Here is a 21,645-nt window from a genome sequence, read left to right as displayed (position 1 = left end):
CAAGTACTGGCCGAGCCGTGCGTGTTTAATTTCCGAGATCAGTCGAAATCGGGCGCTTTTACACTGGTAAGTCCGTAAGCAAAAGCATCACTACTTCTTGATAGTTAAATACTAAAGATCGGGGTGTTGGGTGCTTCAAATTGAAAGGATAAAGATGCAGTTCCCAGCCATACACTGATGTTCAGGTTGAGTAAAACAGTAATGGAAAAAAGCTTACAGCACTCGGGGTTCCTGGGCGGTCTCCAATCCAAGTACTGGCCGAGCCAGTGCGTGTTTAATTTCCGATATCAGATAAAATCGGGCGCTTTCACACTGGTAAGTCCGTAAGCAAAAGCAGTGCTCCGTAATGCTGGTTAAATATTGAAGATCGGGGGCGCTTCCATTGGAAAGTTACAAGATGCCTTTCAAAAGGCATACACTGATGTTCAGGTTGATTACAAATAGTAAAGGAAAAAAGTTTACAGCACCCGGGGTTCCCACGCAGTCTAACATCCACGTATACTGGCCAAGCTATAGAGTGTTTAACTTCAGAGATTAGACGCTTTCACACTGGTATGGCCATAAGCGAGGGAATCACTACTTCTTGCTGGTTAAATACTAAAGATCGGGGGGTTGGCCGCTTCAAATTGAAAGGATAAAGATGCAGTTCCCAGCCATACACTGATGGTCAGGCTGAGTACAACAGTAATGGATGAAAGCTTACAGCACCCATGGTTCCCAGGCAGTCTCCCATCCAAGTACTGGCTAAACACTTGCGTGTTTAACTTCCGAGATCAGACGAGTTCAAGCACATTCTCACAGGTGTTGCCGTTAGCAAAAGCCACGCTACTTCATGCTGGTTAAATACAGAAGCTATTGACGGGCGCTTCCATTGCAACATTAAAAGATACATTTCCAAGGCATACATTGATGTTCAGGTTGAGTACAACAGTAATGGAAAAAAGCTTACAGCACTCGGTGGTTCCCAGGCGGCCTCCAATCCAAGTACTGGCCGAGCCCGTGCGTGTTTAACTTCTGAGATCAGATGAGATCGGGTGCTTTCACACTGGTATGGCAATATACAAGCGCAGCACTCCTTAATGCTAGTTAAATATTCAATATCGTGGGGGAGCGCTTCCATTGGAAAGTTAAAAGATGCCTTTCCAAGGCATACACTGATGTTCAAGTTAAGTACAACAGTAAAGGAAAAAAGCTTACAGCACCCGTGGTTCTCAGGCTGTTTTGTGGAAGACGAATGTTCTCTTCGTTCCCTTGTACTAATTCATGTCTGAGAAGTAAGCTTTACTAAACCATGTAAAAGCATGCTTTGTTTTAGCAAATAGAAAAATATTTGTGCAAAGGACTCAAGGTCTAAGCATTCCACACATGAGTCTGCCTTATCACGTTTTCCCTTAGCTTACATCTGAACGCCATAACAAAAAGGGCCAAGAAATCAAGTTGCACAAGGGACATTGAAGGGGCTTAAGGACTGTGTATAATAACGTGTTGACTGTTATATTTTATAATGATATTAATTCACGCATTCTATGGGTATAAAAACTTGCCCCACCCAACAGACGGGGTTCAGAAGAGCCCTGACTCTGTCATGTATATTTGATTGTCTGCTTTTCTGAAACTCTTCTCACTGTGACACTGCAAAATAAAGCTGCTTTATAACCACACCTGCTATCTAGTCTGAAGTCTTCGTTCACAGTTTTTGGCACCCAACGTGGGGCTGGAGACGGCAGACGACTCCTCGAGCAGGAACGTCCAGAGGATTTTACTTCGGGATGACCTTCTATTTATCCGTTCATTATGCCATCCCACCCTCTCCACATTTTCATTTCAGACTTCATATCCCTCTTGGCTTTCCTCACTTCCCGATGCACTTTGGTCCTAGGGGAAAAATGATTATGGAAGGATAGCGCACTGTGAGCCACTGGTGATTTACCCAAAATCATCCTTCCGCCCACATCGCGCCCAGTGTCCTCTGTCTCCAGGAACAGATGCTGGCATCTCCGCTGTACTTTCCGATCTCGTGAAACGTGGAGCACTCATTCAAATTAAATACTCTACAGTCAACTCCCCCATTTTACCTGTTTAAAACGCTGACGGTTCATGGTGTTTTGTTCAAGATGTTCGACAAGTTAATTCTGCAGTTTTTTCTAGGGCACCTATTGTTCCTAATCCTTCCACTATTCTTTCTACGATACCCATATGCCCGTTATTTCTCTGTTATTGACCTTGCTAATGCTTATTTTTCTATTCCTGTGCACCCTGACTCTCAATTCTGGTTTGCCTTTACTTTCCAAAACCGCCGTGGGACATGGACCCTTATTCCTCGGGGATTTACTGAAGCCCTTGTGTATTGGACAAGCTCTTGCTCAAAATTTGGAATGCTTTTGGCCAGATAAAGACAGTGTATTGATACAGTATGTAGATGATATAATGTGTAGTACTACAGAAGAAGATTGTGCACATGATACTCAGAAATTGTTATTATTTTTAGAAGAAAATGGCCATAAAGTTTCTAAAACAAAACTGCAGTTAATTCAAACAACTGTGAAATATTTAGGTCATGACATTTCTTGCGGAACAAGAGCTAGCTCTCTCTTTAAAGCAATCGTATAAACACCATTCAAAATCTTCCTAGACCTATTACAAAACAACAGGTTATGTCTGTATTAGGCATTCTAGGATACTGCCGGCAATGGATTTTAAACTTCACCGAAAGAGCAAAGCTTTTTCAAACTTTAGCGAACACCCCTGATCTCCTCCTTTCTGGTCAGGTGGCATTAGATGATCAAGCTGAGAAGGCTCTATGTGACTTAAAAAATGCACTCCTCTTTGCGCCGGCGTTGGGCCTTCCTGATTATGGGCGTCCATTCACTCTGTTCGTGGACGAAAAGGGGGGATATATGAATTCAGTTCGTACACAACTCCATGGAGAAAAAACAAAGGCTTAGCCTATTTTTCGAAAAATTTGGATTCAGTGGCTGCGGGACTTCCAACCTGTCTCAGAGCTGTAGCAGCCACAACAGAGGCCGTGCTGGCCAGTACAGATATAGTGCTCATGAGCCCCCTAGTGGTAAAAGTGCCTCACGCCGTACACTCCATTTTAGTACAGGTTAAAACCTCATATCTCATTACTGCTAGGGCAATACACTATCAAAATATACTCTGTAAGTTGTCAAATGTTACCATAGAAAGGTGCTCCACCTTAAATCCAGCTACTTTTCTACCAACTGAAGAGGGAAGGGGAGCCCCACAACTGTCATGATGAAATAACTAAGGTTATAAAACCTAGACCAGACCTACAGGAAACACCCTTAGGAACAGGAGAGATAATTTTTGTGAATGGATGTTCTTTACTATTGGAAAATAGAACACCTTCAACCAGCTGCTGGAAGCAAACCGGATTTCTTCAAGTTTAAGTGCACAGGCAGCTGAGTTGATAGCTTCTCAATTGGATTCAGGTCAGGACTTTGACTAGGCCACTCCAAAGTCTTCATTTTGTTTTTCTTCAGCCATTCAGAGGTGGATTTGCTGGTGTGTTTTGGGTCATTGTCCTGTTGCAGCACCCAAGATGACTTCAGCTTAAGTTGACGAACGATGGCCAGACATTCTCCTTCAGGATTTTTTGGTAGACAGTAGAATTCATGGTTCCATCTATCACAGCAAGCCTTCCAGGTCCTGAAGCAGCAAAACAACCCCAGACCATCACACTACCACCACCATATTTTAAAGTTGCTATGATGTTCTTTTTCTGAAATGCTGTGTTCCTTTTACGCCAGAAGTAACGGGACATTTGCCTTCCAAAAAGTTCAACTTTTGTCTTATCAGTCCACAAGGTATTTTCCCAAACGTCTTGGCAATCATTGAGATGTTTCTTAGCAAAATTGAGACGAGCCCTAATGTTCTTTTGCTTAACAGTGGTTTCGTCTTGGAAATCTGCCATGCAGGCCGTTTTTGCCCAGTCTCTTTCTTATGGTGGAGTCGTGAACACTGACCTTAATTGAGGCAAGTGAGGCCTGCAGTTCTTTAGAAGTTGTCCTGGGGTCTTTTGTGACCTCTCGGCTGAGTTGTCTCTGTGCTCTTGGGGTAATTTTGGTCGGCCGGCCACTCCTGGGAAGGTTCACCACTGTTCCATGTTTTTGCCATTTTTGATTAATGGCTCTCACTGTGGTTCGCTGGAGTCCCAAAGCTTTAGAAATGGCTTTTTAACCTTTACCAGACTGATAGATCTCAATTACTTCTGTTCTCATTTGTTTCTGAATTTCTTTGGATCTTGGCATGATGTCTAGCTTTTGAGGTGCTTTTGGTCTACTTCTCTGTGTCAGGCAGCTCCTATTTAAGTGATTTCTTGATTGAAACAGGTGTGGCAGTAATCAGGCCTGGGGTGGCTACGGAAATCGAACTCAGGTGTGATACACCACAGTTAGGTTATTTTTTAACAAGGGGGCAATTACGTTTTCACACAGGTGTAGGTTTGGATTTTTTTCTCCCTAAATAATAAAACCATCATTTAAAAACTGCATTTTGTGTTTACTTGTGTTATATTTGACTAATGGTTAAATGTGTTTGATGATCAGAAACATTTTGTGTGACAAACATGCAAAAGAATAAGAAATCAGGAAGGGGGCAGATAGTTTTTCACAACACTGTATAATGATTCTAGATATGCTTTTAGAGTTTTCCATGATCATGGGGCATTATGGAAACTCGGGGGACTCAAAACTAGTACTGGCAAACCCATTCACCATCAAAAACTAATAGAATCCTCTTAAAGGCCATAACGAAACCTTCAAAGCTAGCGATCATTAAATGTCAAGCTCACACAGGAAAACAGGATCCTGTCAGCAAAGGAAACGAATTAGCTGATCATTTTGATAAACGGACTGCATATAATAACACACCAATCTCTTTATTCCAACAGAGAAATGACCAGGACACTGATAATCAAATTATTTCTTTACAGACTGCAGCCACGGACACAGAGAAGAGAAATGGTCCAAAGAAGGGTCCCTCTCTGATGGACTCTGGACCCATAAGCAAACTAACAAACCTTTCCTCCCAAAGGCTTCTTTCCCAGATATGGCAAAAATCACCCATGGTCTAGACCATACTGGAAAAGACGCCATGGTTCAAGATGTTGAAAAACATTGGGAAGCTGTAGGTTTCTCTACATATGCAGAGCAGTTCTGCAGGCTGTGTATTATGTCAAAAGTTTAATGTAGGAAAGTGCACCCAGGTAAGTCCCGCCGTTACACCTAATCTAATGGGTCCATTCGAACACCTTCAAATGGACTTCATTCAATTAACACCATCAAAGGGGTACCGATACTGTTTAGTAACTGTTGATGTGTTCTCCCGATGGGTGGAAGCTTTCCCTTCCAAACATGCAGATGACAAAACTGTGGCAAAAGCTTTGATAAAGGAAATCATTCCTAGATGGGGCATACTGCAGAAATTACAAACTGATTTTGGCACACACTTTGTAAATTCCGTTATAAATGAATTAACCACCTGGCTCCAGATAAATGTGCATCATTATTGCAAATACCACCCCCAGAGTGGAGGTATTGTGGAACGATGCAATGGTACCTTGCAATCTACTGTAAATTGGCTAAAATCTGTGAGCAAACAAATTTAACTTGGTCTGATGCTCTGCTTCTGGCCTTGATGGGATTAAGGGGAAGAACACATTGGCAGTTAGGGCTGTCGCCATTCGAAATTCTGACCGGACGGCCCGTGCCAGTCGGCATGGTCATAGGTAATGTTACACTGCATTCTGTGTACAATGATCTTCTTTCCAGTCTTACAGGTGTCCGAGCTTCTCTGAAGGAAGTCCATGAGCAGGTGAATCAGGCCTGAGAACTAGTCCTCCATCAAAGGACTCCCCGATTCCGTTAGGAACCTGGATTCTGGTTAGAGATACTCAAAGGAATCATTGCCATCACCCTCGGTGGAGAGGATCGTTCCAAGTTCTGCTGTTGACACCACACGCTGTTAAAGTTAAGGGACTGCCTGCTTGGATTCACATCTCACATTGCAAAAGATGGCACCCTTGATTGTGGTATCCTTGTTTGCTGCCATATCCTGAAGATGTAAAAACTGGGTTAACTGGATAATTTACTTTTGCCTGGTGTTTCTTATGGACATGTGAACGAGTGTGCCCTGTGATAGGATGACATCCAGTTCAAGGGTTCCAGTGCCCACAACTTTGATAGGTGTCAGATGACCATGACCCTGAGCTGAAGTGGGTTAAAAAATGGATGGACTGATAAATGTATGAAAGACGCTATATAAAGCACGGCTTGAAAGAAAGCTGGATTTTTGTTCTTTCTACAGATTATTTTCTAGAACATAATAGTAAAAATTGTATGCACTTTCAGCTATAAGAACAGCAATATTTGGACATTTTAGGGTGATTTATTTTCAAGTCGCCGGGGACTCCTTGTGCTTTGTTCCTGTTTGCAGGTTTCTGGTGGCTCATTTAGCTGAGCTGTAGCCACTGTTGTGGGTCCTGAATCAGAACACGCATCCACTCAACCTGGTTAAATGGCTTAAGTCAGTTTTCATCTCTCTTACAGTTGCTTTTATTATTCTCCTGCATGTAGCTTGCTGTATTGTTCCCTTGCTAAGATACACTGTATCCAAGTATTTCACTGCCTCTATGGCAAAGGCTTACTTTTTACACAAAAAAAAATGCTTCAGATCAGCTCAGCCACCCTACACTCCTCCGCCCACTCCACTCCATCCCCCTCTCCTACCCTTTCCCACTCAACTCTCCCCTGATCAAATATTTTTTGCTTGCTAAAAAAGGGGGAATGTGGAAGACAAATGTTCTCTTCGTTCCCTTGTACTAATTCATGTCTGAGAAGTAAGCTTTACTGAACCATGTAAAAGCATGCTTTGTTTTAGCAAACAGAAAAATATTTGTGCAAAGGACTCAAGGTCTAAGCATTCCACACATGAGTCTGCCTTATCACATTTTCTCTTAGCTTACATCTGAACTCCATAACAAAAGGGGCCAAAAAATCAAGTTGCACAAGGGGTGTTGAAGGGGCTCAAGGATTGTGTATAATAAACGTGTTGACTGTTACATTTTATAATGATATTAAATCACGCATTCTAGGGGTATTAAAACTTGCCCCACCCAACAGACGGGGTTCAGAAGAGCCCTGACTCTGTCATGTATATTTGATTGTCTGCTTTTCTGAAACTCTTCTCACTGTGACTCTGCAAAATAAAGCTGCTTTATAACCACACATGCTGTCTAGTCTGAAGTCTTCGCCCACAGTCTCCTGGAGACATCTTTTGGTGGATCAAAGAGAAGTGACAGGGTATCGCCAAGAAAAGTATCTAAAGGAACAAGTTCTGTTTTTTTGAAGACTCAGCGACCCAAGAGAGACACATCTCTGAAGCCGGACTCTTTTTCTTTGATTTCGTTGACAAATATCTTGGACCGGTAGGATTAAACTTTGTTGTTATCGGCTCGACAGCCGGCGTATTCCAGTAGGGTTTCTCTTTGCCCTGAACAATAAGGACAGTAAACCCATTTGATCAGTATGGTTTTACTTATTTATGAACATTGCGTGTTTAAACCAGAGAGGGGTGTTTTGATTGCTATGTTTTTGTTTGTTTGTTTTTCTTTATATATGTAAAACAATATATTTGTTCTTTTGCTTCTTTGTTTGGTGATATAGCTTGTTGTTAATGCTAAGCTGGGACTGGTGGTGGGGGTCAATAAAAGAACGAGCGTTGGTCATGTTGCCCGATAGATTTTAGATATTGAACTGCTTTATACTAGCAGTTTTCTAATCGTGCCTTAACTTAGGGTTTAGTTGTTTGCCCAGGGTTAGCGGTACAGATTAGTGGTGGCCCGTACGGGGACCTGACTAGTATACATCCACAATCTCCTTTCACGCATTTTTCACCACCATAGTTCAGATTTCTTCTGTGGGGTTAGCCCAGGAGGCCACTAGCCCGAGCGAGGACCCGGAAATAGGGGTCAAACTGGGCGAACATGTTACAATCAGGGCGCACGAAGAGGTCGATGAAGCAACCAGTGTGTTGGATTCGCTATACATTTCTACTCCTAAGGTGCAAAGAGATGAAAACATCCTGCCGTCGTTGTGGGGCGAGATGTATGAACGGATGGAAGAGATGCACAATCAGATCAAGGAATTTGCTGAAGGGGCCGCTGCGCGCGAAGAGGCTCTGCATGGATCGTTGGAAGGCGCTATAGAAATGATGCGTGAATATGTGCAAGATCAGGTGCGGTATTTGGAACAGCGATTGATTGCTTGTCTCCAGAGAAGGGATCAGCAATGGGAAGTTGAGCTGCAGGACGTGGTAAGGAGGAGCTTGGACGCTTATTGTAGGAAATCACGGCAATCTAACTCAATGGGAGGTACGACTTCCAGGGTCTCCCTTACTGCTGCACCTGCCGCGGCACTACGCTTAGAATTCCCTAAATTGTACATCAGCAGAAGTTCTCAGATTTTTGGAACAGGCGGATTCGTTTTTAGAACTTCACCCCTTAACTAACGTGGAGTTAATGGGCTTTTTAAACGCCTCGCTGAGCGGTTCAGCGTGGTCATGGTGGCAGGCAGAAAAGACAAGCTTCTTTCCGCTCCACATTTTTAGAAGCATTCCTGCCGGCGGATTATCAGGATGAGGTGGAAGAGCAGCTAATAAACACCTGCCAGGACCCTACGCAGCCCATCAGAGACTTTGCATACGAATATCGTGCACTGTGTTTGAGATAGAATTCCAGTATGTCAGAAGACGACATCGTGAGGCGTGTCCTCGGTGCTTGTAACCCACGGCTGGCTGTGGCTTTACGGGGTATTGTGGGCTCAGTACAATCTCTGGTGAAAATCGTTACTTTAATTGAGAAAGACTGGGTAGCCATGAGGGGACATAAACAAAAAAAAAGGACCCCTCAGGCAGTAGTTTGCCTAGTGGACGGGGTCAACGACAAAAGGACCGATCCGCTGGGGCTGAGCTCACCAATGTGTGCACACAGTTACCCATGTTGGTCGTGCCAGTAACTGTGAGGGACATCACTGGGGATGCGGTTGTAGACACTGGAAGCACTCTTACCTTAATGAAGCGCAGTTTGTTGGAAAAAAATTAAAAAACCCCATGAGCTGCCCAAGGTAAGTGGTACAATGAAGTTCTTCTTGGCAGACGGGAGGGCGTATGGTGATAGTGGCAAAGTCCTGATGCAGTTTGCACTGCACAGTGTTTCCTGGGAGGTGGACGTATATGTCTTAGAGGATGACTGCTTGACCATGCCACTGCTGCTGGGGTTGGACTCCATCATTGCAGCAGGCATGAATTTACGTCCGAGGTCCGGAGAATACACGCTGCCCGGGGAAAGGCGTTCAGGTTCGAAGAAAGATCTCGGGAAGAGCTGCGGTGGCCCAATTTTTTTTATTATCTGGCGCAATCCGTTGCAGAACTGAGTCCTATAGAAGCTAGCATAGGTGCTCAGCCCTGGGAGGTGCAGCCTCTATTGAGAAGATGGCCTACGGTTTGGACAGAAAAACTGGGATGCACGGCAGCAGTTACTCATCATATATATACGGTGGATGAGGTCCCAGTCCGACTTAGGGCTTACAGAGTATCGCCAATGAAGAGGAGGCTTATTAAAGAATGGGTTGACCACATGTTGGAGGACGGTATTCTTGAACCTTCATCCTCCGCTTGGGCAGCACCAGTAGTATTGGTCCGGAAAACGGATGGCACTTTTTGATTCTGTGTTGATTACAGGGGACCGAATACTAAAACTCATCATAATACCTATCCCATTCCTTTGGTGCATGAAATATTAGAATCATTGGGTGGTGCAGCTGTTTTAGCACTCTGGATCTTCAGTCTGGATATTGGCAAGTGTGTATGGGAGAAGACAGCATAGAAAAGACTGCTGTGATCACTCCAGAAGGCTTGTTTCATTTCCGGGTAATGCCCTTTGGGCTTAAAAACGCTGGGGCTTCCTTTCAGAGATTGATGGCGCAAGTGCTGAGAGGGTTGATTGGGAAGACCTGCTATGTGTATATTGACGATATCATTGTCTTCTCTCCTTCATTGGAACAACATCTCCTGGACCTTGATGAACTCTTCTACCGACTCAAGCAGGCTCAGTTGACCCTGAACATGAAAAAGTGCCTCTTGCAGTCCCACCTCACTTTCCTGGGGCATGTGGTGTCAGCCAAAGGTGTCAAAGTGGAACCAGACAAGATCACGGCCATTGTGGATTACCCTCCTCCTGTCAACATCAAAGCATTGCAGCGCTTCCTGGGGATGGTAGGCTGGTTCCACAAATTTATTCCTAAGTTAGCTGACACCGTCGCCCCTTTACATCAGTTGACCCGAAAGGGAGTACCATGGGAATGGACACCAGAATGCGAAGGTGCTTTTAAAAACCTTAAACAGGCACTTTTGGTACCACCTGTCCTGTCACAGCCTGATCCATGCCTTACCTTTCAGGTGCAAACAGATGCCAGTGACTTAGGGCTTGGGGCTGTCCTCACTCAGACTAAGGAGGGAGAAGAACGGGTGATTGCATATGCTTCCCGCTCCCTCGTGGCCCAGAGCTAAATTATTCAGCCTCCGAAAAAGAATGTCTGGCAGTAGTTTGAGCTGTGGAGAAGTGGCGACATTTTCTTGAAGGGGTTCTGTTTGAAGTAAATACCGACCACTGTGCCCTGGTATGGGATTTTAACTGCCCCAAGACCTCATCCAGATTGACCCGATGGGTTTTGCGTCTTCAGCAATTTACTTTTAAAGTTTTTTACTGGAAGGGGTGTGGAAATGTGGTACCAGATGCGCTTTCTGGAACCACCTATGACTTCGGTGGTGGCCCTTGTATCGACTCAATGGACAGACCTGCCACTGGATCTTCAGGACATAGTTCGAGCTCAGTCCATCAGTCCTGTTTGTCAGGAGGCACGGAATAATTCCACAAAGCGAAAGGGTCAAATTACCTTTCTGGAGCTTCAGGGTGTGTTACATCGCTGTGTGTCATCCAGATTGGGAGGAAACAAATACCAACTTGTTGTCCCTGGATCACATGTGCCGGAGTTCCTTGCGTACTTCCACGACAGTCCTTTTGGGGGTCATCTAGGTCATCTGAAGACACTGAAAAGGATATTAGAGGTAGCCTGGTGGCGAACGGTGAGGAAGGAGGTTTGTAAACATGTAAAGACTTGTATTATTTGTCAGCAGTACAAGAACCCACCTGGTTTTTCAGCAGGACCTCTTCAGTCCACAACAGTGAAAGACCCTGGAGAAACTTGGGAGGTTGATCTAATGGCACAAGAGGACCACAGCATACCATCCTCAGGCTAACATCTCAGAACGTGTGAACCGCAATTTGAAAACCATGTTTGCCTCCTATGTTGGGAACCGTCATCAAGACTGGGATCAAAATCTTCCTGAACTTCGCAGCCATAAACTCTGCCTTTCATGAGGGTACCGTGAGTCTCCTGCACAATTAACTCTTGGAAGACAAATTCTTGGGCCGTTAGAACTACATATCACTCCCCCCTGTCCTGATACTACTTCATACCAGCAATTACATTTGTTAGAACTTTTAAAGAAACAGGTTAGGGAACGGGTGGTGAAATCCCAGGCCAAACAGGCAAGATATTACAATAAACGGAGAAGAGTAGTTCTCTATTCTGTAGGTGACCGGGTTTGGTTGAAGGCGCATCCCCTTTCTAAGGCTTCAACTAAATTTGCTGCGAAGCTAGCTCCGAAGTGGTTCGGCCCAGCTACAGTACTTAGCAAATTAGGTCCTGTTAATTACAGTGTTCAATGGGCAACTGACTCTTGGGGAAAAAAAAGAGATACAGTGCATGTGACCAACATGAAGCCTTATTTTGGCCATTCACTTGGTCAGGGGGCGGGGAATATGTAGCGGATGCCACATATGCTATTATTCTGTGGGCGGTTGCTGCCTCTTTGGGTGTATTGCTGTAAATACACCTTTAAAGGGGGAAGTCATAACTCGGTCAGGGTGGTTGGTGTTGAAAGCTTAAAAAACGGAAAAGAAGGGGAGAAAGGGAGACATCTTGTGGTGGAGCAAAGAGAAGTGACAAGGTAGCGCCAAGAAAATTATCTACTGGAACAAGTTCTTTTTTGTTTGAAGACTCAGCAACAAAAGGGAGACGCATCTCTGAAGACGGACTCTTTTTCTTTGATTTCGCTGACAAATATCTTGGACCGGTAGAATTAAACTTTGTTGTTATCGGCTCGACAGCCAGCGTATTACAGTAGGTTTCTCTTTGCCCTGAACAATAAGGACAATAAACCCATTTGATCAGTCTGGTTTTACTTATTTATGAACATCACATGCTTAAACCAGAGAGGCTTTGATTGCTATGTATTTGTTTGTTTGTTTTTCTTTATATATGTAAAATAATATATTTGTTCTTTTGCTTTTTATTTGGTGATATGACTTGTTGTTAATGCTAAGCTGGGACTGGTGGTGGGGGTCAATGAAAGGACGAGCGTTGGTCACGTTGCCCGATAGATTTGAGATATTGAACTGCTTTATACTAGCAGTTTTCTAATCGTGCCTTAACTCGGGGTTTAGTTGTTTGCCCAGGGTTAGCGGTACAGCACTTCCATTGGAAAGTTAAAAGATGCATTTCCAAGGCATACACTGATGTTCAGGTTGAGTACAACAGTAAATGAAAAGCTTACAGCACCCATGCTTCCCAGGCGGTATCCCATCCAAGTGCGTGTTTAAATTCTGAGATCAGGTGCTTTCACAATGGTATGGCCGTAAGCAAGAGCTTCACTACTTCTTGATGGTTAAATACTAAAGATCGGGGGGTTGGGCGGTTTAAATTGAAAGGATAAAGATGCAGTTCCCAGCCATACACTGATGGTCAGGTTGAGTACAACGGTAATTGAAAAAGCTTACAGCACCCGTGGTTCCCAGGAGGTCTCCCTTCCAAGTACTGGCTAAGCACATGCGTGTTTAACTTCTACGATCAGATGAGTTCAAGAACATTCTCACAGGTGTTGCCGTTAGTGAAAGCCACGTCATGCTGGTTAAATACAGAAGCTATTGACAGGCACTTCCATTACAATGTTAAAAGATGCATTTTCGAGGCATACACTGATGTTCAGGTAGAGTACAACAGTAAAGGAAAAAAAGCTTAAAGCCCGGGGTTCCCAGGCGGTCTCCAATCCAAGTACTGGCTGAGCCAGTGCGTGTTTAATTTCCAAGATCAGACGAAATTGGGCACTTTCACACTGGTAAGTCCGTAAGCAAAAGCAGTGCTCTGTAATGCTGGTTAAATATTGAAGATCGGGGGGAGCGCTTCCATTGTAAAGATAAAAGATGCATTTCCAAGGCATACACTGATGTTCAGGTTGAGTAAAACAGTATTGGAAAAAAGTTTACAGCACCCAGGATTCCCAGGCGGTCTCCCATCCAAGTACTGACCGAGCCCGTGTGTGTTTAACTTCCGAAATCAGACGCTTTCACACTGGTACGGTCGTAAGCAAAAGTAGTGCTCTATAATGCTGGTTAAAAATTGAAGTTCGGGTGTGGCGCTAACAATGGAAAGGATAAAGATGCAGTTCCCAGCCATACACTGATGGTCAGGTTGAGTACAACAGTAATGGAAAAAAGCTTACAGCACCCGTGGTTCCCAGGCACTCTTCCATCCATGCATGTTTAACTTCCGAGATCAGATGAGTTCAAGCACATTCTCACAAGTGTTGCCGTTAGCGAAACCACGCTACTTCATGCTGGTTAAATACAGAAGTGATTGATGGGCGCTTTCATTGAAACGTTAAAAGATACATTTCCATGGCATACACTGATGTTCAGGTTGAGTACAACAGTAAAGGAAAAAAGCTTACAGCACCAGGGATTCTCAGGCGGTCTCCAATCCAAGTACTGGTCGAGTCAGTGCGTGTTTAATTTCCGAGATCAGACGAAATCGGGAGCTTTCAAACTGGTGAGTCCGAAAGCAAAAGCAGTGCTCCGTAATGCTGGTTAAATATTGAAGATCGGGAGGGAGTGCTTCCATTGGAAAGTTAAAAGATGCATTTCCAAGGCATACACTGATGTTCAAGTTGATTACAAATAGGAAAGGAAAAAAGCTTACAGCACCCGGGGTTCCCACACAGTCTACCATCCACGTATACTGGCCGAGCCATTGCGTGTTTAACTTCCGCGATTAGACGAGATCGGGTGCTTTCACACTGGTATGGCCTTAAGCAAGTGCAGCACTCCTTAATGCTGGTTAAATATTGAAGATCGTAGGGGAGCGCTTCCATTGGAAAGTTAAAAGATGCATTTTCAAGGCATACACTGATGTTCAGGTAGAGTACAACAATAAAGGAAAAAAGCTTACAGCCGGGTTCCCAGGCGGTCTCCAATCCAAGTACTGGCCGAGCCAGTGCGTGTTTAACTTCAGAGATCAGACGAAATCGGGCTTTCACACTGGTAAGTCCGAAATCAAAAGCATCACTACTTCTTGATGGTTAAATACTAAAGATCGGGGGGATGGGCGCTTTAAAATGAAAGGATAAAGATGCAGTTCCCAGCCATGCACTGATGGTCAGGTTGAGTACAACAGTAATGGAAAAAAGCTTACAGCACCCTTGGTTCCCAGGCGGACTCCAATCCAAGTACTGGCTAAGCCCATTTGTGTTTAACTTCCGAAATCAGACGAGATTGGGTGCTTTCACACTGGTATGGCCGTAAGCAAGTGCAGCACTCCTTAATGCTGGTTAAATATTGAAGATCGTGGGGGAGCGCTTCCATTGGAAAGTTAAAAGATGCATTTCCAAGGCATACACTGATGTTCAGGTAGAGTACAACAGTAAAGGAAAAAAGCTTACAGAGCTCGGGGTTCCCAGGCGGTCTCCAATCCAAGTACAGGCCGAGCCAGTGCGTGTTTAACTTCCGAGATCAGACGAAATCGGGCACTTTCACACTAGTAAGTCCGGAAGCAAAAGCATCACTACTTCTTGATGGTTAAATACTAAAGATCGGGGGGTTGGATGCTTCAAATTGAAAGGATAAAGATGCAGTTCCCAGCCATACACTGATGGTCAGGTTGAGTACAACAGTAATGGAAAAAAGCTTACAGCACGCGTGGTTCCCAGGCGGGCTCACATCCAAGTGCTGGCTAAACACATGTGTGTTTAACTTTCGAGATCAGATGAGTTCAAGCACATTCTCACAGGTGTTGCCGTTAGCGAAAGCCAAGCTACTTCATGCTGGTTAAATACAGAAGCTATTGATGGGCATTTCCATTGGAAAGTTAAAAGATGCATTTCCAAAGCATACACTGATGTTCAGGTTGAGTACAGCAGTAAAGGAAAAAAGCTTACAGCACCCGGGGTTCCCAGGCGGTCTACCAGCCACATATACTGGCTGAGCCATTGCGTGTTTAACTTCCGAGATCAGACGCTTTCACACTGGTATGGCCGTTAGCGAAGGCATCGCTACTTCTTGCTGGTTAAATACTAAAGATCGGGGGGTTGGGCGCTTCAAATTGAAAGGATAAAGATGCAGTTCCCAGCCATACACTGATGGTTAGGTTGAGTACAACAGTAAAGGAAAAAAGCTTACAGCACCCGGGGTTCCCTGACCGTTTCCAATCCAAGTACTGGCCGAGCCAGTCCGTGTTTAATTTCCAAGATCAGACGAAATCGGGCGCTTTCACACTGGTAAGTCCGTAAGCAAAAGCCGTGCTCCGTAATGCTGGTTAAATATTGAAGATTTGGGGGCGCTTCCATTGGAAAGTTAAAAGATACATTTCCAAGGCATACACTGATGTTCAGGTTGATTACAAATAGTAAAGGAAAAAAGCTTACAGCACCCGGGTTCCCAGCGGTCTACCATCCACATATACTGGCGAGCTATTATGCGTGTTTAACTTCCGACATCAGGCGGCTTTCACACTGGCATGGCCGTGGCGGAGGCATCACTACTTCTTGCTGGTTAAATACTAAAGATCGGGGTTGGGCGCTAAATTGAAAGGATAAAGATGCAGTTCCCAGCCATACACTAATGGTCAGGTTGAGTAAAACAGTAATAGAAAAAAGCTTACAGCACTCGGGGTTCCTGGCGTTCTCCAATCCAGGTACTGGCCGAGCCAGTGCGTGTTTAATTTCCGATATCAGAAAAAATCGGGCGCTTTCACACTGGTAAGTCTGTAAGCAAGTGCAGCACTCCTTAATTCTGGTTAAATATTGAAGATTGTGGGGGAGCGCTTCCATTGGAAAGTTAAAGATGCATTTCCAAGGCATACACTGATGTTCAGGTAGCGTACAACAGTAAAGGAAAAATGCTTACAGCCGAGTTCCCAGGCGGTATCCAATCCAAGTACTGGCCGAGCCAGTGCGTGTTTAACTTCCGAGATCAGACGAAATCGGGCGCTTCCCACTGGTAAGTCCGTAAGCAAAAGCATCACTACTTCTTGATGGTTAAATACTAAAGATTGAGGGGTTGGATGCTTCAAATTGAAAGGATAAAGATGCAGTGCCCAGCCATACACTGATGGTCAGGTTGAGTACAACAGTAATGGAAAAAAGCTTACAGTACCCATGGTTCCCAGGCGGTCTCCCATCCAAGTACTGGCTAAACACATGTGTTTTTAACTTTCGAGATCAGATGAGTTCAAGCACATTCTCACAGGTGTTGTTGTTAGCTAAAATTGTGCTACTTCATGCTGGTTAAATACAGAAGCTATTGACGGTGCTTCCATTGGAAAGTTAAAAGATGCATTTCCAAGGCATACACTGATGTTCAGGTTGATTACAAATACTAAAGGAAAAAAGCTTACAGCACCCGGGGTTCTCACGCGGTCTACAATCCACGTATACTGGGCGATCCATTGCGTGTTTATTTATTTATTTATTTTTTATTTTTATTAATTTTATTACAATCCATACAAAGCAATCAAGTTTTTACAAAAAGAAAAATTTAGTTTAGAACAGATCGATCCCCACCCCTGAGAGAGAGAGCAAGCCAAGCTGCGTTAAATTTTAAGGCTTGTAAACATACCTTAATTAATTAATTCTCTGTGCTTTATGAACTTATTTTAAAATATTACTGATTAGATCCTGCCATGTTTTGAAAAAAGTCTGTACAGATCCTCTAACTGAGTATTTGATTTTTTCTAATTTCAAATAATATAACACATCGGTTTCCCACTGACTTAAAAGAGGAGAGTTTGTGTTCTTCCAGTTTATCAGAATGAGTCTGCGTGCCAAGAGTGTAGTGAATGCAATCACAGTTTGTTTTTCTTTCTCCACTTGAAGCCTCTCTGGAAGAACCTCAAGCACAGCTGTTAATGGGTTAGGAGAGATTGTGAGTCCAAGGCTATCTGAAAGGTAAGTAAAACATTTTGTCTAGAATAATGTTAATTTGGTGCAGGCCCAGAACATGTGAACTAGTGAGGCTAGGGCTTGGTTGCATCGTTTGCAGGTTGGATCATGCCCTGGAAACATTTTGGAGAGTTTTAGTCGAGACAGATATGCTCGATATATAATTTTGAGTTGTATAATTGTATGCTTTGCGCATATGGAGCTCGAGTGAATTCTCTGCATTGCTACTTTCCACTCCTTTTCTGATATATTAATTGAGAGATCTTTTTCCCAGTGTCCTCTTGAATCTTTGAAAGGGAGGGATTGTAAAATGATTTTATATATTGTAGAGATGGAGTCTAAGTCCTTGAGATTGAGCAATATTTTTTCCAGCAAGGATGAGGGTGCAAGATGAGGATAATCTGGAAGGTTCTGTTTAACAAAGTTCCTGATTTGAAGAAACTGAAAGAAATGTGTAGCTGGAATGTTAAATTTGGAATGTAATTGTTCATAGGATGCAAAGACGTTGTCTATATAAAGCTCTAAGCAAGTTAATTCCAAATTTTTTCCAGATATTAAAACTGCATATGTTTGTGAAGGTTGAAAGAGGTGGTTCTCTTGCAGAGGTGCCACAGATAGAAGCTTCTCCATCTTAAAATGCTTTCTACATTGGTTCCAGATTCTAAGTGAGTGGAGCACAATTGGGTTATTAGTGTATTGCCGATAACGTGTGTTTATTGGAACACAGAGCAAGGAATACAAAGAAGTACTGCAGGATTTTACTTCTATTGCGGTCCAAGCCTGTGTATGTTCTTCTATTTGTGTCCAGGTTCTTATCGCCTGTATATTTGCTGCCCAGTAATAAAACTGGAAGTTAGGTAGAGCCATGCCACCTTCTGCCTTTTGTCTTTGTAGGGTCGCTCTTTTGATGCGTGGATGTTTTGAATTCCAAATAAATGAGGTTATTGTTGAATCTAATTGCTTAAAGAATGATTTATTAATGTATATTGGGATGTTTTGAAATAAAAGGAGCTTAGGAAGAATATTCATCTTAACAGTGTTAATTCTTCCAGCTAGTGTGAGATGAAGGGTTGACCATCTATGCAAGTCTTGTTTAATTTTTCCATGCAGACGGCGAAATTTTGTTGATATAGAGCTTTATGTTTACTTGTGATGTTTACCCTAGGTATTTAAACTGTTCTGCAATGATAAAAGGTAGGGTATCTAATCTAATATTATATGCTTGAGAATTCACTGGAAAGAGTACACTTTTATTCAGATTAATTCTGAGACCAGAGATCTTTTGAAATTCTGTGAATGCTGCTAAGACTGCAGGCACAGAATTTTCTGGGTCCAAAATATACAGTACCATATCATCTGCATATAATGAGATTTTCTGTTCCAGTCCTTCTCTGCTAATCCCCTTTATCTGATCAGTATTTCGACAATGTATTGCCAGTGGTTCAATGGCAATCGCAAACAGCAGCGGTGACAAGGGCATCCTTGTCTAGTGCCACGTTCTAGTTTAAAGTAGTCTGAGCAAATGTTAACTGAAGCTTTTGGGTTAGTATACAGTAATTTAATCCATGCACAAATGTTCGGGCCAAACCCAAACTTCTCCAATGTAGTAAAAAGGTATTTCCATTCAGTAAGTAGTAATATTTCTGGGATGTTAGATTTAGTTGGTGAGTATATTACATTAAACAGGTGTCGAAGATTTGAAGATAAGTGCCGGCCCTAATAAATCCAGTTTGGTCTTGTGATATTACCGAGGGAGCATTTTCTCCATCCTTCTGGCTATGATTTTAGAGAGTATTTTAACATCGTTATTCAGAAGTAAAATTGGTCTGTATGATGCACATTGTAATAAGTCCTTATTTTGTTTTGGAAAGACAGTGATTAGTGCTTGGCGAAAGGTTTGTGGAAGAGATTGGTTATCTCTGGCTTCTGTAAATGTTGCTAATAGGAGGGAGCTAGCTGAGCTGAGAATTTCTTGTAAAACTCTGCAGGGTAGCCATCAGGGCCTGCTGCTTTTCCGCCTTGAAGTGACTTTATAGCATCTAGTAATTCTGATAACGCCAGAGGTTTATCAAGTTCCTCCACACTAAAAGCGTCTATTTGTGGTATCTGTAATGTATCCAGGCATCCACTGATGTTCAGGTTGATTACAAATACTAAAGGAAATAAGCTTACAGCACAAGGGGTTCCCACGCGGTCTACCATCCACATATACTGGCCGAGCCTTTGAGTGTTTAACTTCTCAGATCAGATGCTTTCACACTGGAATGGACGTAAGCGAGGGCATCGCTACTTCTTGCTGGTTAAATACTAAAGATCGGGGTTGGGCGCTTCAAATTGAAAGGATAAAGATGCAGATCCCAGCCATACACTGATGGTCAGGTTGAGTACAAGAGTAATGGAAAAAACCTTACAGCACTCGGGGTTCCCAGGCAGCCTCCCATCCAAGTACTGGCCAAACCCGTGTGTGTTTAACTTCCGCGATCAGACGAAATCGGGCGCTTTCACACTGGTAAGTCCGTAAACAAAAGCATCATTACTTCTTAATGGTTTAATACTAAAGATCAGTGGGTTGGGCGCTTCAAATTGAAAGGATAAAGATGCAGTTCCCAGCCATACACTGATGGTCAGGATGAGTACAACAGTAATGGAAAAAAGCTTACAGCACTCGGGGTTCCCAGGTGGTCTCCCATCCAAGTACTGGCTAAACACATGCGTGTTTAACTTCCGAGATCAGATGAGCTCAAGCACGTTCTCACAGGTGTTACCAATAGCGAAAGACACGCTACTTCATGCTGGTTAAATACAGAAGCAATTGATGGGCGCTTCCATTGCAACTTTAAAAGATACATTTCCAAGGCATACACTGATGTTCAGTTTGAGTACAACAGTAAAGGAAAAAAGCTAAAACTAAAGATCGGGGGGTTGGGCGCTTCAAATTGAAAGGATAAAGATGCAGTTCCCAGCCATACACTGATCGTCAAGTTGAGTACAACAGTAATGGAAAAAAGCTTACAGCACTCGGGGGTCCCAGGTTGTCTCCCATCCAAGCACTGGCCAAGCCCGTGTGGGTTTAACTTCCGAGATCAGGTGCTTTCCCACGGGTATGGCCGTAAGCAAGCACAGCACAGCACTCCTTAATGCTGGTTAAAAATTGAAGATCGGGGGGGAGCACTTCCAGTGGAAAGTCAAAAGATGCATTTCCAAGGCATACACTGATGTTCAGGTTGATTACAAATAGTAAAAGAAAACAGCTTACAGCACCCGGGTTCCCATGCGGTCTACCATCCACTTATACTGGCTGAGCCATTGCCTGTTTAACTTCCAAAATCAGACGCATTCACCCTGGTAAGTCCGTAAGCAAAAGCATCACTACTTCTTGATGGTTAAATACTAAAGATCGGGGGTTGGGCACTTCAAATTGAAAGGATAAAGATGCAGTTCCCAGCTATACACTGATGGTCAGATTGAGTACAACAGTAATGGAAAAAAGCTTGCAGCACCCATGGTTCCTAGGCGGTCTCCCATCCAAGTACTGGCTAAACACATGCGTGTTTAACTTCCTACATCAGATGTGTTCAAGCACATTCTCACAGGTGTTTGCCATTAGCGAAAGACAAACTACTTTATTCTGATAAAATACAGAAGATATTGACGGGCTTGCATTGCAATGTTAAAAGATACATTTCAAGCATACACTGATGTTCAGGTTGAGTACAACAGTAAAGGAAAAAGCTTACAGCACCGGGGTTCCCAGGTGGGCTCCAATCAAGTACTGGCCGAGCCAGTGTGTTTAATTTCGAGATTAGGCGAAATGGGCCTTTCACACTGTGGTAAGTCAGTAAGCAAAAGCAGTGCTATGTAATGCTGGTTAAATATTGAAGATCGGGGGGGAGGCGTTTCCATTAGAAAGTTAAAAGATACTTTTCCAAGGCATACACTGATGTTAAGGTTGATTAGAAATAGTAAAGGGAAAAGCTTACAGCACCCTGTGTTCCATAGCGGTCCACCATCCACGTATACTGGCCGTGCCATTGCGTGTTTAACTTCCGAGATCAGACGCTTTCACACTGGTATGGCCGTAAGCGAGGGCATCGCTACTTCTTTCTGGTTATATTCTAAAGATCGGGGGGTTGGGAGCTTCAAATTGAAAGGGTAAAGATGCAGTTCCCAGCCATACACTGATGGTCAGGTTGAGTAAAACAGTAATGAAAAAATCTTACAGCACTCAGGGATCCCAGGCGGTCTCCCATCCAAGTACTGTCTAAACACATGCATGTTTAACTTCCGAGA

At 43.5% G+C, this 21,645-nt stretch overlaps 6 pseudogenes; all 6 read right to left on the bottom strand.

The window, feature by feature from the left end:
- Positions 1 to 942: 942 nt before the first annotated feature.
- Positions 943 to 1,062, bottom strand: LOC120519215 (annotated as a pseudogene).
- Positions 1,063 to 13,401: 12,339 nt separating this feature from the next.
- On the bottom strand, positions 13,402 to 13,510 carry LOC120519213 (annotated as a pseudogene).
- A 1,095-nt stretch (positions 13,511 to 14,605) lies between these two features.
- On the bottom strand, positions 14,606 to 14,724 carry LOC120519217 (annotated as a pseudogene).
- Positions 14,725 to 14,852: 128 nt separating this feature from the next.
- Positions 14,853 to 14,971, bottom strand: LOC120519211 (annotated as a pseudogene).
- Positions 14,972 to 19,759: 4,788 nt separating this feature from the next.
- Positions 19,760 to 19,878, bottom strand: LOC120519210 (annotated as a pseudogene).
- A 483-nt stretch (positions 19,879 to 20,361) lies between these two features.
- On the bottom strand, positions 20,362 to 20,470 carry LOC120519212 (annotated as a pseudogene).
- Between the last annotated feature and the right edge of the window lie 1,175 nt (positions 20,471 to 21,645).

This window comes from Polypterus senegalus, unplaced genomic scaffold, assembly GCF_016835505.1.
Source record: "Polypterus senegalus isolate Bchr_013 unplaced genomic scaffold, ASM1683550v1 scaffold_6026, whole genome shotgun sequence".
Lineage (NCBI taxonomy): Eukaryota > Metazoa > Chordata > Cladistia > Polypteriformes > Polypteridae > Polypterus > Polypterus senegalus.
Note: the sequence above shows the minus strand (reverse complement) of the source record. Positions and strands in the feature narration are given on the sequence as shown.